This window comes from Petromyzon marinus, chromosome 66 (genome assembly GCF_048934315.1).
Source record: "Petromyzon marinus isolate PM22_M1 ecotype Great Lakes invasive population chromosome 66, UKy_Petmar_22M1.pri1.0, whole genome shotgun sequence".
NCBI classification, from domain to species: Eukaryota; Metazoa; Chordata; class Hyperoartia; order Petromyzontiformes; family Petromyzontidae; genus Petromyzon; species Petromyzon marinus.
The window spans coordinates 7517835-7532093 of NC_133732.1; the positions used below are offsets into that span (position 1 = coordinate 7517835).

Consider the following 14259-nt stretch of genomic DNA (forward strand, 5'->3'; position numbering starts at 1 on the left):
GATGGCGATGATGATGGTGTTAGTGGTGGTGATGGTAGTGATGATGATGATGATGGTGGTGGTAGTGAAGATGATGGTGGTGGTAGTGATGATGATGATGGTGGTGGTGGTAGTGATGATGATGGTGGTGGTAGTGATGATGATGATGGTGGTAGTGATGATGATGATGGTGGTAGTGATGATGATGGTGGTGGTAGTGATGATGATGGTGGTGGTAGTGATGATGATGATGGTGGTAGTGATGATGATGATGGTGGTGGTAGTGATGATGATGATGGTGGTAGTGATGATGATGGTGGTGGTAGTGATGATGATGGTGGTGGTAGTGATTATGATGGTGGTGGTGATGATAATGGTGGTGGTGGAAGTGATGATGATGGTGGTGGTGGTGATGATGATGGTGGTGGTGGTAGTGATGATGGTGGTGGTGGTGGTGATGATGATGATGGTGGTGGTAGTGATGATGATGGTGGTGATGGTGGTGATGGTGATGATTGTGGTGGTGGTAGTGATGATGGTGGTGGTGATGATGGTGGTGATGATGATGGTGGTGGTAGTGATGATGATGGTGGTGGTGGTGATGGTGGTGGTGATAATGACGGTGGTGGTGATGATGACGGTGGTGGTGATGATGGTTGTGATGATGATTGTGGTGATGATGATGGTGGTGATGGTGATGATCGTGTTGATTATGTTAAAGATGATAACCATGTAAACAGCAAGCTGCTCAACAACAACAGCGACAGTGGTATAGTGGTGAGCATAGCTGCCTTCCAAGCAGTTGACCCGGGTTCGATTCCCGGCTGTCGCAAGTCCGAGCTGTTTTTTTTTTTGGATCAAATATTCATTTTATCAGCGGAGATGGATTCAGGAGATCAGCTGTGAGTGGTAAAATTTAACATCGCAGGATCGAGAGTGTGGCAACGGATTAGGGGAGGAGGCCTTCATCCAGCAGTGGATTGAGCCTGGCTCACGATGTTGATGGCAGTGGTGATGATGATGAGTGGGTCAACAGCAAGCTGCTCAACAGCAACAGCGACAGTGGTATAGTGGTGAGCATAGCTGCCTTCCAAGCAGTTGACCCGGGTTCGATTCCCGGCTGTCGCACGCTAAAGTTTTTATATATATTTTTTGTATTTAAATAGAGGCGCCTCATCCATAACGAGTGAACAAATACCGACCGCGTGCAACACAAAGCGATGGTTCGTTAAAATTAGACAAATCATCGCGTCGCAGGAGCTGCTGCTACCGCGGGTGGCCTCGTGCAAGGCGGCACAGCAAGTAGGACTCCCCATCCTGCGTCGTCATCAGCAGCCGCGATCAATCCACTGCTGGATGAAGGCTTGGTGACGTCACTTCACGAGCGGAGTTTGTGTCGATTGTGCTCGTCACACCAATGGAGCGGCAGCGTCACCACCACAATAAGTTGTCAAAGTTTAACGAACCATCGCTTTGTGTTGCACGCGGTCGGTGTTTGTTCACGCGTCGTGGATGAGGCGCCTCTATTTAAATACAAACAAAATATATTAAACTGTAGCTTGCGACAGCCGGGAATCGAACCCGGGTCAACTGCTTGGAAGGCAGCTATGCTCACCACTATACCACTGTCGCTGTTGCTGGTGAGCAGCTTGCTGTTGACACAGTTACCATCATCTTCACCACCATTACCACTCAGGCTCAATCCACTGCTGGATTGAAGGTCTCCTCTTTCCCAAACCAGTTACCCCCCTCACGATCCTGCGATGAAAAACAAAATTACCACTCGGAGGTGACCTCCTAAATCCATCTCATCTGCAAATAAATAAATAAAGAATTAAGTGTGTACCCTGTATAGACCTTGCGATGGCCAGGAGTCGAACCGGGTTGAAATTGCTACGGAAGACAGCTCTGATCGCCACTACAGCATCACAGCAGCTCACACTCACAGCAGGTGACTTGACCCAGCAGTGCTGGGGGTAAATATCCCTCTGTGAGTGGTGATGCACAGAGTCCGTGAGAGACTCGTCGGGCGACTCGAGGCTGCTGCTGCTGCTGATGATCGTGATGATGATCGTGATGATGATGGTGATGATGGTGGTGATGATGGTGATAATGATGGTGGTGGTGGTGATGATGGTGGTGATGATGGTGGTGATGGTGGTGATGGTGGTGGTGGTGATGATGGTGGTGGTGATGATGGTAGTGGTGTTGATGATGGTGATCATGATGGTGATGATGGTGATGATGGTGGTGGTGATGATGACGGTGGCGGTGATGAAAATGATGGTGGTGTTGATGATGGTGCTGATGATGATGATGATCGTGATGGTGATGATGGTGGTGTTGATGATCGTGATGATGATCGTGATGATGATGGTGGTGGTGATGATGGTGGTGGTGGTGATGATGGTGATGATGGTGGTGATGATGATGGTGGTGGTGATGATCGTGGTGGTGGTGATGATGGCGATGATGATGATGGTGGTGGTGATGATGATCAATCGTGGCTGTCTGGCGATGCTCCGTCTCGTGTCCGCTCCTCCACAGCCCCTGCCGTGCTGTCGGGGACCTCGTGGGGCTGCACTCTCGCCTGGCAAAGGGATGGCAGAGGCCTTCATCCAGCAGTGGATTGAGCATGGATGATGGTGATGATAATGATGTGGCTGATGATGATGTTGATGATGAGTGGGTCAACAGCAAGCTGCTCAACAGCGACAGCGGTATAGTGGTGAGCATAGCTGCCTTCCAAGCAGTTGACCCGGGTTCGATTCCCGGCTGTAGCAAGCTACAGTTTAATATAGTTTTTGTATTTAAATAGAGGCGCCTCATCCACGACGCGTGAACAAACACCGACCGCGTGCAACACAAAGCGATGGTTCGTTAAAATTTGACAACTTATTGTGGTGGTGACGCTGCCGCTCCATTGGTGCAGGAGCACCATCGACAATAACTCCATAAGAAAGGTTTTTGGGATAGATCGCGTTATTTATAAATGTGTCGTAACCCTTCACCACCCGACACGGCCAATCAGCAAAAAAAAGTGTCACGTTGACAAAAGACAAATAATTCACTACTTTAGCCCACCGGTGTGTTGAAGAGTGAATCCACAACATTTACAGGTTGAGTACGACGTTTCGCTGGTAAATACATCCAGCATCATCGGGCAATTCGCCAGAATGGTAAAGCCCTCGCTTGCTCCCGGTTTTATATAGAGCAGCAGGGTGACTTCATCATTTAACTCATTTAAAAAAAAAACCTTTATTATGAATAATATTGGTCGCGAAAGCCTACTACGTGTTAAACTGACAAAAACTCCGCTCGTGAAGTGACGTCACCAGACCTTCATCCAGCAGTGGATTGATCGCGGCTGCTGATGACGACGCAGGATGGGGAGTCCTACTTGCTGTGCCGCCTTGCACGAGGCCACCCGTAGCAGCAGCAGCTCCTGCGACTCCCACTGTGACCTCTCTCTCCCCCTCTCTCTCTCCATCTGAGTTCAACTCGGACAAATTTAAAATAATAAATAACCCCTGCGACAGCCGGGAATCGAACCCGGGTCAACTGCTTGGAAGGCAGCTATGCTCACCACTATACCACTGTCGCTGTTGCTGTTGAGCAGCTTGCTGTTGATTCATAATAAAGGTTATGAGGTGATGATGATGATGGTGGTGGTGGCGATGGTGGTGGTGATGATGATGGTGGTGGTGGTGATGATGATGGTAGTGATGATGGTGGTGGTGGTGGTGATGATGATGGTGGTGGTGGTAGTGATGATGATGGTGGTGATGGTGGTGATGGTGATGATGGTGGTGATGGTGATGATGGTGGTGGTGGTGGTGATGACGGTGGTGGTGGTGATGATGACGGTGGTGGTGGTGATGACGGTGGTGGTGATGATGGTTGTGATGATGATTGTGGTGATGATGTTGGTGGTGATGGTGATGATCGTGTTGATTATGTTAAAGATGATAACCGTGTCAACAGCAAGCTGCTCAACAACAACAGCGACAGTGGTATAGTGGTGAGCATAGCTGCCTTCGATTCCCGGCTGTCGCAGGGGTTATTTATTATTTTAACTTTGTCCGAGTTGAACTCAGATGGAGGGGGAGTCGCAGGAGCTGCTGCTGCTGCGGGTGGCCTCGTGCAAGGCGGCACAGCAAGTAGGACTCCCCATCCTGCGTCGTCATCAGCAGCCGCGATCAATCCACTGCTGGATGAAGGTCTGGTGACGTCACTTCACGAGCGGAGTTTTTGTCAGTTTAACACGTAGTAGGCTTTCGCGACCAATATTATTCATAAAGGTTTTTTTTTAAATGAGTTAAATGATGAAGTCACCCTGCTGCTCTATATAAAACCGGGAGCAAGCGAGGGCTTTACCATTCTGATTCTGGCGAATTGCCCGATGATGCTGGATGTAATTACCAGCGAAACGTCGTACTCAAACTGTAAATGTTGTGGATTCACTCTTCAACACACCGGTGGGCTAAAGTAGTGAATTATTTGTCTTTTGTCAACATGACACTTTTTTTTGCTGATTGGCCGTGTCGGGTGGTGGAGGGTTACGACACATTTATAAATAACGCGATCTAACCCAAAACCTTTCTTATGGAGTTTTTGTCGATGGTGCTCGTCACACCAATGGAGCGGCAGCGTCACCACCACAATAATTTGTCAAATTTTAACGAACCGTCGCTTTGTGTTGCACGCGGTCGGTGTTTGTTCACGCGTCGTGGATGAGGCGCCTCTATTTAAATACAAAAACTATATTAAACTGTAGCTTGCTACAGCCGGGAATCGAACCCGGGTCAACTGCTTGGAAGGCAGCTATGCTCACCACTATACCGCTGTCGCTGTTGAGCAGCTTGCTGTTGACCCACTCATCATCAACATCATCATCAGCCACATCATTATCATCACCATCATCCATGCTCAATCCACTGCTGGATGAAGGCCTCTGCCATCCCTTTGCCAGGCGAGAGTGCAGCCCCACGAGGTCCCCGACCGCACGGCAGGGGCTGTGGAGGAGCGGACACGAGACGGAGCATCGCCAGACAGCCACGATTGATCATCACCACCATCACCACCACCATCATCATCATCGCCATCATCACCACCACCACGATCATCATCACCACCATCATCACCATGATCACCATCATCACCATCACGATCATCACCATCATTACCATCACTACCATAATCAGCAAGATCATCACCATCAGCACCACCATCATCACCATCACGATCATCACCATCATTACCATCACTACCATAATCATCAAGATCATCACCATCAGCACCACCACCATCACCATCATCACCACCATCAGCACCACCATCATCATCACCACCACCATCATCATGATCACCACCATCATCACGATCATCATCACCACCATCATCACCATCATCACCATCACGATCATCACCATCATTACCACCATCACCACAATCACCATCATCACCATCATCACCACCACCATCATCACCACCATCATCATCACCACCACCATCATCATCACGATCATCATCACGATCATCAACACCACCATCATCACCATCACGATCATCATCATCATCATCAGCACCATCATCAACACCACCATCATTTTCATCACCGCCACCGTCATCATCACCACCACCATCATCACCATCATCACCATCATCACCATCACCATCATCAACACCACCACCATCATCACCACCACCATCATCACCACCACCATCACCACCATCACCACCATCATCACCACCATCATCACCACCACCACCATCATTATCACCATCATCACCACCATCATCACCATCATCACGATCATCATCACGATCATCAGCAGCAGCAGCCTCGAGTCGCCCGACGAGTCTCTCACGGGCTCTGTGCATCACCACTCACAGAGGGATATTTACCCCCAGCACTGCTGGGTCAAGTCACCTGCTGTGAGTGTGAGCTGCTGTGATGCTGTAGTGGCGATAAGAGCTGTCTTCCGTAGCAGTTTCAACCCGGTTCGACTCCTGGCTATCGCAAGGTCTATACAGGGTAAACACACTTTACTATTTATTTATTTACAGCTGAGATGGATTTAGGAGGTCACCTCCGAGTGGTAATTTTGTTTTTATTTTCATCGCAGGATCGAGAGGGGGGCAACGGGTTTGGAAAAGAGGAGGCCTTCAATCCAGCAGTGGATTGAGCCTGAGTGGTAATGGTGATGATGATGACGACTGTGTCAACAGCAAGCTGCTCAACAGCAACAGCGACAGTGGTATAGTGGTGAGCATAGCTGCCTTCCAAGCAGTTGACCCGGGTTCGATTCCCGGCTGTCGCAGGGGTTATTTATTATTTTAAATTTGTCCGAGTTGAACTCAGATGGAGAGAGAGAGAGGGGGAGAGAGAGGTCACAGTGGGAGTCGCAGGAGCTGCTGCTGCTACGGGTGGCCTCGTGCAAGGCGGCACAGCAAGTAGGACTCCCCATCCTGCGTCGTCATCAGCAGCCGCGATCAATCCACTTCAGGATGAAGGTCTGGTGACGTCACTTCACGAGTGGAGTTTTTGTCGATTGTGCTCGTCACACCAATGGAGCGGTAGCGTCACCACCACAATAATTTCTCAAAGTTTAACGAACCGTCGCTTTGTGTTGCACGCGGTCGGTGTTTGTTCACGCGTCGTGGATGAGGCGCCTCTATTTAAATACAAAAACAAAATCCCCATTCTACCAGGCAAAGCCCACTAAGGTGTTAACTTATTTAATTTATTTCATTTTTATACCCACGTGACTTTACCGAAAGAACCAATGAGTATGGATCCCTGCAGTCACCAAAACTTCAAATCGAGATTGTTAACTTATGTTTCAGAAACGACCCGGCCATCACAAATGATAGGCCAACAAAAGTGGCCCTTGTGTTATTTTGTTTTTATATATTTGTGGGCGAGATGTTCTCACGATGTTAGCGCCTTTTGAGAACCGTCTGACACAGACATGGGCAAAGTACGGCCCCCGGGCCGTATACGGCCCGTTGGGCTTTTTAATCCGTCCCGCCGAACTTGTCCAAATATTATTATTGTTAAATTAAATTTTACCTTTCTCCTGTAATGCCCCCATTTCCCCATTAGACGGCGCTGTTTTCATGATGTTTGATCAGTCACCTTACGACGTGGTTTTTGTATTGTTCATGTTCGTGCAATTCGTTAAATTGCCTTGCAAATAAATGCTTTGCTACCTGTTAAAGGCCAAATCCTTTCAAGTAATGATTTTTACACGTCATTTATATTTAGTTCAAACAAACACTCCGTCCATCTGTTCCTGGCCCGGCCCCTCTGTCAAATTTTAGAACCCATTGTGGCCCGCGAGTCAAAGAATTTGCCCACCCCTGGTCTGACGTAGCTCTTAAACCATTCCGTTGTACCGTCTGAAAATGTTCGTTGACCAAGTATTGCGAGTGGAATATTGTGTTGCATTATATTGTTTCCAAATCTTACTAAATCTTGTTCGATTTGATGCGCTTCTCCATCTCTCTTTGTATCCCCTACATGCTAAGGCCTCGGCACAGAGACCCCGTCTCTCTGTGCTCCATACGTTGTGTCTCTCTTTGTGTCTCTGTGTTAACTCCCTCCACTTAGGTGTCTGTATATATATCCGCGGTTCTGTGTTTCCTCTCTCTCTCTGAAATTTAGCTCTTCTATGCCTGATGATGATCGCTTGCGTTGCAATCGAAACGTCGTATGCTATTATGTAATTGTATTATTATTTCTTATTTCTACGTGACTTTACCGAGAAAACCAAAGAGTGGAATATCGTGGTCAACGGTGTCCAAAGGCTCTTAACAAGTCGCGGATTAGTGGACAGCTGTGGCGCCATTTATCCAGATTACCGAAGAGGAAATGTAAAGACATCCCCCATGGCTGTAATAATAAAAGCGATCTCCTCGCAAACAACCTGTTTACGATGAAGGAGATTGAGTTTCTTTAGGGAGCAGTTTGTTTGTACTTTTAAGTATTGACAAAACATTGGTAACTGGTGAAAGAATAGAGATTGGTTTATAATCATTACGAGACATCCTTTGCCAGTAACAATATCTTGTTACTGGCAAAGGAGGTCTGAATGTAAATGCTCACCCCGAGCTCTCAATAATCTGATAGTGCGCTGTTTTTTGAGTTGTACGCCTTATGGCGTCATCTGGTCCAACACCAGTGGAGACTTAAGGGCTCTAAGAAAAGCCGTCTCGGGTGGACCAATCAAATTCAAGGACAGTGCCAATATCATTATCAGAGTTGTCTCTTTTTGTTTGCATTTTGACTGCTTGTGTTGTGGTTATTGCAAACATGATCCTTTGTATAAAGGTGTCAGTTCTTGTGCCAGCTAAAAGGGTAAAAAACTTAGTACTGGTTTATAATCATTAGGGTCTTCCTTGGAGCCGTTTTTCACACGCTGGACGAACAACAGCGGATTTCGACTCCAGCGGAAATGTACCTTCGATAAGTGGGGAGGTTGAGAATGTGTCTCGCGAGGTTTACGAATGAGTTTTCCGCGACAGCCACGCGGAGCAAAAAGTGCGAGCAGTCTTCTCGCGTGCAGGACGACGTCTTATCCGACACGAGTTTACGCGACGCGCCCAGTTCAGCTATGGGACTAAACGAGCAATAGGGACGATGCCTTTCACGAACATTTTTCAGGCTTGGTGTGAAGAGGAACAAGGGGTGGGGGGTGGGAGGTGGGCGATAACCCTTTTGTTATTCTTGGTTCTTTCGGTAAAGTCGCGTTGAAGGGAAACAATAAAATAAAATATATCTAAAACAATATTCATATTCTTAGTTTTTGCGGTAAAGTCACGTTGAAGAGAAACAACAAAATAATAAAATATATAATATGTATTTTATTATTTTGTTATTTTTATTAATATATATAATATATTTTATTATTTTGTTGTTTCTCTTCAACGTGACTTTACCGAAAAAACTAAGAATATGAATTACTGCAGTCACGAAAGCTTTAAATCAAAATTTAAAACAATATTGTTTCCTTTCGATTTAAAGCTTTCGTGACTGCAATGATTCATCTTCTTTGGTTCTTTCGGTAAAGTCACGTAGAATGAGAATAAAATCATAAATTGATAAAATAAAATAACACAATAATATTCTCACTGTTATTTTATTTTATCAATTTATTATTTTATTCTCATTCTACGTGACTTTACCGAAAGAACCAAAAAATAAAATAACACAATAATAATAATATTCTCACTGAGAATATTCTCACTGAGAATATTATTGTGTTATTTTATTTTATCAATTTATTATTTTATTCTCATTCTACGTGGTGACTTTACCGAAAGAACCAAAGAAGATGAATATTGTTTCCCTTCTACGTGGTGACTTTACCGAAAGAACCAAGAATATGAATCACTGCAGTCACGAAAGCTTTAAATCAACATTTAACTTTTTTGTTCTTTCGGTAAAGTCACGTAGGTAGACATAAAATAGAAGAAATCGCGACGTTTCGATCGCACAATCTTCATCAGGTGGAACAACCACAGCTAGAAACGTCGCGATTCGTTTTATTTTATACCCAAGTGACTTTACCGAAAGAACCACAGAGTATGGATTCCTGCAGTCACGAAAACTTCAAATCAAGGGGGGAGTTGTTGTCTATGTGGGTGTGTGAAAATTGATGAAAAATAATTAAAATTAAATGAAATTCGAAATTTGCATAATTAATCCGAAATTATGCTAATTTGTTTAATTATGCGTGTAACTATGCTAATTAGAGAGGTAATCGTATTAATTTATACGAGTGGGTGTGGTTGTGTTAATGATAGCCTTTATGATAATCAGGCCCCGCCTCGTTGACGAGGTGGGGTTATCAATCAGGATAATGCAATCAATCGTGCGCAGTTACGCTAGTGTCAATTCGGCCTTGTTGTCTAACTTCGTATTATTGATCCGCATAATACAATGATTCTCGCTTTAACACTCCCCGAGTGTTCATATTTTAGGTCCCATGTTCATATCGTTCGCTTTAGTTTAATGAGGGTGGATTGGTGTGTTTATAGTTTAGGTTCCCGAGTTCCTATCTCGTCGCAGGATACAGATCTTATGCAAAAATTTCAGGAAAGAATCACACGACCACGTCTGTATTAATCAATTTATTTTCTAATTAAACCTTAACTATAATATATATGTGAACTCTCAATCTCGGAACTTCAACACGGTATCCACACGGTATCAAGACAGTATCATCAACGACTGTACGATTTCACTTTGATAACACATGGACCCCGCATAAAGCGATTGCTGTTAGTGAGAGAGTCAGGACATGCAAATGCTATGCTACACAAAAGCTTATACATTATAATATGAACGATCATTATGCTTGAAATGGTCAGCACATTATCACAGGCGATTGATTAACATGCAACGGTATTCATATAAAAAGACAATCAAACAGTTATTATTTCCAAAGGCATAAATGTAACAACAGATCCACCGGACAGACTATAAGATTACCGAAATGGCTTAGTGTGAGGGTATGCGGCGGAACGTGTTATCTCACGGGAGATTAATTAATTAATTCGTGAATAAGATAGTATGATCAGAAAATCGGTTTAGCACGATTCCTCCCTGGGAGCGTAGCTCCGTGGCGAAGGTGCCAAGGGTTAATTCGTATTGATGGATCGGTTGGTAACTTATGTGATTAGAAGTACAGTCCAAAACAAAATATTAAAGAGGGAAATTATGAATATACTTATAAATGACGAACTGTTATCACACGATCGATGCTTCCACAGCCAGATGGTTCACGGACTTGAGTGTTCGCTTCTGGTTAAGGACCCGTGTATGTTTGAGTGATATGAATTGTTTTTAATAGTCAGTGTTTGGAATTAATTATTTGCGTTGCCATACGCTGAAGTTGGCATCGCTTGTAGGAGAAGTAGCCTCGCTCCCTTTAGAGCGGTGAGGTGTGTGGGAGTGCATCATACGTATCGCCGCCCTCCTCCACGCAGCAGCCAGCCTCTGTCCACGGGGGAGAGTTGCTTGATCGCTCTCAGTTCTGCTCAGTGGACACCTCTCTCCACTGCTGGATGAGCTGCGCGATCACGCTCGTGCTGGTTCGCTGACAGCAGTTTCTCTCCGCTGTTGGATGTGCTGCATCGGCACGCTCCCTCTCTCAACGTGCTCGTTGCTGGTTTGCTGAAAGCAGGTTTTTCTCCACTGCTGGATGACTCAAGTCGCACGTGCTCTTGCTCTGGTTTGCAGAAGCTCTTGCTTGGTGCGTCGGTCGCTCTGCAGCTGGACTCAATGTAGAATAAACTTCCAGCAATACTCTGTCTTTCAGCTCTTGGAAATCACACAGGGTGACGCCTCACTACCCTGCGAGTCTTGCCAACGTCAGTGGGTAGCGACGGGGCCACTTTGACTTCTGCTCGCCGTCCCCTGCTCTGCAGCTCGCCGGCTGGCGACCTGTTGCTCTCGTTCCCGATTGGAACTGCTCCTGAGCCGACCCACTGGTCGAACTGCCCGCGTTCCGACCCCTCCGAGTCGAACTCCCCGAGTTCCGACCCCCCTGGTCGAACTCCCCGAGTTCCGACCCCCCCTGGTCGAACTCCCCGCGTTCCGACCCCTCCGAGTCGAACTCCCCGAGTTCCGACCCCCCTGGTCGAACTCCCCGAGTTCCGACCCCCCCTGGTCGAACTCCCTCGAGTTGAACTCCTCCGAGTCGAACTGTCTCCCGAGAGTCGACCCCCCGGTCGAACTCTGGTGAGCCGTCCCCCCCCCCCCCCCTCCCGGTCGAACTGAGGTTTCAATGCTCAGGATCCTCTTTTTATGCCCAAAAATCCCTTCACTCGGATCCTGCCCACAAGGCGGGGTTTCTTTCGATTTTTGCTGTGTCAGGATTTGTCCGTATGTATCTGTGTCCGTGTGTGTGTCCATACGTGTGTCAGTGTGTCATTGTGTGCATCACCCACGGTATATTCCGTTGTCATACTCCTACCATAAAACTCACAAGTAAAACAATCAAATGTTATAAATTGTCTCGAAGGCGCCTCTCTGTCTGGGTGCACAACCTGGAGGGAGGGGCGATATTCCCTCCGACTTTCACCGACGCACAAAGAAATGGTTAAAAAGTTTTAAGTTAACATTTCATTTCATCAGAGTTCCACAGTTATGATTCTGTATTAATCCAAGGTCTGGGTCAGCTTCCCGTTGTGGTGTTTGACTCGTGTTTCCCCAAGCGTATACACACTCCTACCCCGCGCTGCAGGGATACAAAGACGGCCGGGATTTCCCTTTCTCTCCGACCCTGGGTTTAACATCACCCTTTGCTGACGTTGCAGTTTTGCTGTGCGCTTGCATTTCTTTTCCTCTCTATTACTTTAACCCTGCTTATTATTTGCGTATGGGTGGAGGCTAGAGCATTTATGTTGACTTAGGAAAACCTGATTGTTATAGGCTTCCGGTCAAGTCGTATAGAAATTATTAAAATATGGAAATGCATTTCATATTAAATTAATAGACGGGTGACGGTTATATTGACGTAGCTTGTGGCAGGGTTCAATTGAAGTGGGTGTGAAGATCAATAACTTTAGCCTACCCTGTCGTTAAATTCCGACTTTAAGTTACTTTAATAGTAATGCAGAACCAATTAGCTTTTTTGACTTAACTAGATCTAGGCTAACGCAACCTCCCAGTGACCCTGGCTTTGTGTTCACGTCAGCCCCTTGCAATCCGCTGCGCTCTGCTCTCTATCTGCTCCCTCTGACCCTGGGAAGGCTCTGAACGTCAAAATCGTGTTAGTGGGTCAAGGTAAATATGACCTCCACATTCCATGCTGAGGGTGGTTTGGTGTTTTTATTCATTATTAAAATTAACAATAGAAATATGTATCTATATGTATTGAAAAATTACTTGTTAATATTCAGATGGAAAGGGGGGGCATATACAACAGGGTGGCGATGTGAACGGCGTCTGGTGCAATTCGGAGAAATTTGACTCTGGTGAGTTTTTCTTTCAAAGATGCGTCCCTGCCGATCCAAAATGAGAATTCAATCCATTGCCGCGGTCTTGTTTTGTGAACACTTTCCGTGCCTTCTGTTCGGCTTTTTCTTATTGGAAGAGTATTTCGAATTTTTTTTCCCCTTTTCAAACCGAGCTGAACGTTTGCCAGAAATGTCCCGGGGCTTTCATGTTGCCGCTGTGAATTTAACGTCATCCGATGGTAGTTTAAAAATGAAGTGTTTCTTATTTGGCATGCCTATCGATTTCTGAGTGTGCTTTAGTTACTCCAAATCGGAGGTTATTTGATGTTTTTGGTTTATTCCAGGCTACATCTCTAGCAGCAGGGTAACCCCGGTGGGTGGCAGTGCCAGGATATTGGGGATAGCAGGAGAAGAATTCACACATGTAGAGATTTTTTTTAAAACGAGAATTTAATACCAACAAGACTGCAGGAACACACCTGGCGCATAGAATGAACCAACATCATCTCATTCCCGCCCCCTACCCCCACCGTTTCAGAATCAGAATGTTTATTTGTACCGGTGGGAAATCCGATGGAGCTGTAGAGTGATTTTTTTCCCCCCTCGCAGATGTCCAGCATGGTCTCTGGTGGCCGCAGAGTTAAACGGGTAACAACAAAACAACAGGTTACAAGGTCCAGTAAAAAACAAAATAAACATTCACCCGTGAATAGTTGCTTCCTGCGATACACTGCGACCTTCCTTACGCCAAATGTCGTTCTGGACGACACTGGATAACATCCGTTACAGCAACGTGCAAATAACAGCAACACGAAAATATAAAATTCAACCACGTTCGTCAATAGCTGGTGGGCCATCGCAAACTAGCATCTTAAAAGCAATACATTATTTAGTCTAACCCTCCCCATTGTAAGTCAACGGGGAGTAAATCTTTCGCACACGTTTATTTTTACATCTTTATATCCCTGTAAACTCATCATCGGGAACCCGGTGATCACGGATGACAACTCGAACCTTCTACCCCCCCCCCCCAACCTCGCGACTCCTCCCAACAGCTGTTCGTCAACCCACGGCAGGCGGCGGTGCTGCTGCTAGAGGCACGTGGACTGGGGCTGCGTGCCACCCAGCTGCGAGTTGGGAGGGGGGTTGACAGATTTCCGTTTCGCGACGGCAGACGCAGGGGACGCGGTTTTAGCAGGGGACGCCCCCTTGGCTCACGGACTACGCCACCTTCACACCCACCACCTACTCGCCCCTCCCACCTTACCCATCCCCCCGCCCAATGTAACTATCCCCCCCCACCTTACCTAC

General features: G+C 46.3%; 7 non-coding genes across 7 annotated transcripts; 4 read left to right on the forward strand and 3 right to left on the reverse strand.

The window, feature by feature from the left end:
• Positions 1-739: 739 nt before the first annotated feature.
• Positions 740-811, forward strand: TRNAG-UCC (transfer RNA glycine (anticodon UCC)). Its single transcript has one exon. It is a non-coding gene; the product is annotated as a tRNA-Gly (tRNA).
• A 224-nt stretch (positions 812-1035) lies between these two features.
• On the forward strand, positions 1036-1107 carry TRNAG-UCC (transfer RNA glycine (anticodon UCC)). Its single transcript has one exon. It is a non-coding gene; the product is annotated as a tRNA-Gly (tRNA).
• Positions 1108-1539: 432 nt separating this feature from the next.
• TRNAG-UCC (transfer RNA glycine (anticodon UCC)) lies at positions 1540-1611 on the reverse strand. Its single transcript has one exon. It is a non-coding gene; the product is annotated as a tRNA-Gly (tRNA).
• Positions 1612-2690: 1079 nt separating this feature from the next.
• Positions 2691-2762, forward strand: TRNAG-UCC (transfer RNA glycine (anticodon UCC)). Its single transcript has one exon. It is a non-coding gene; the product is annotated as a tRNA-Gly (tRNA).
• Positions 2763-3510: 748 nt separating this feature from the next.
• On the reverse strand, positions 3511-3582 carry TRNAG-UCC (transfer RNA glycine (anticodon UCC)). The gene has a single exon. It is a non-coding gene; the product is annotated as a tRNA-Gly (tRNA).
• A 1176-nt stretch (positions 3583-4758) lies between these two features.
• On the reverse strand, positions 4759-4830 carry TRNAG-UCC (transfer RNA glycine (anticodon UCC)). Its single transcript has one exon. It is a non-coding gene; the product is annotated as a tRNA-Gly (tRNA).
• A 1400-nt stretch (positions 4831-6230) lies between these two features.
• On the forward strand, positions 6231-6302 carry TRNAG-UCC (transfer RNA glycine (anticodon UCC)). The gene has a single exon. It is a non-coding gene; the product is annotated as a tRNA-Gly (tRNA).
• Positions 6303-14259: the final 7957 nt, after the last annotated feature.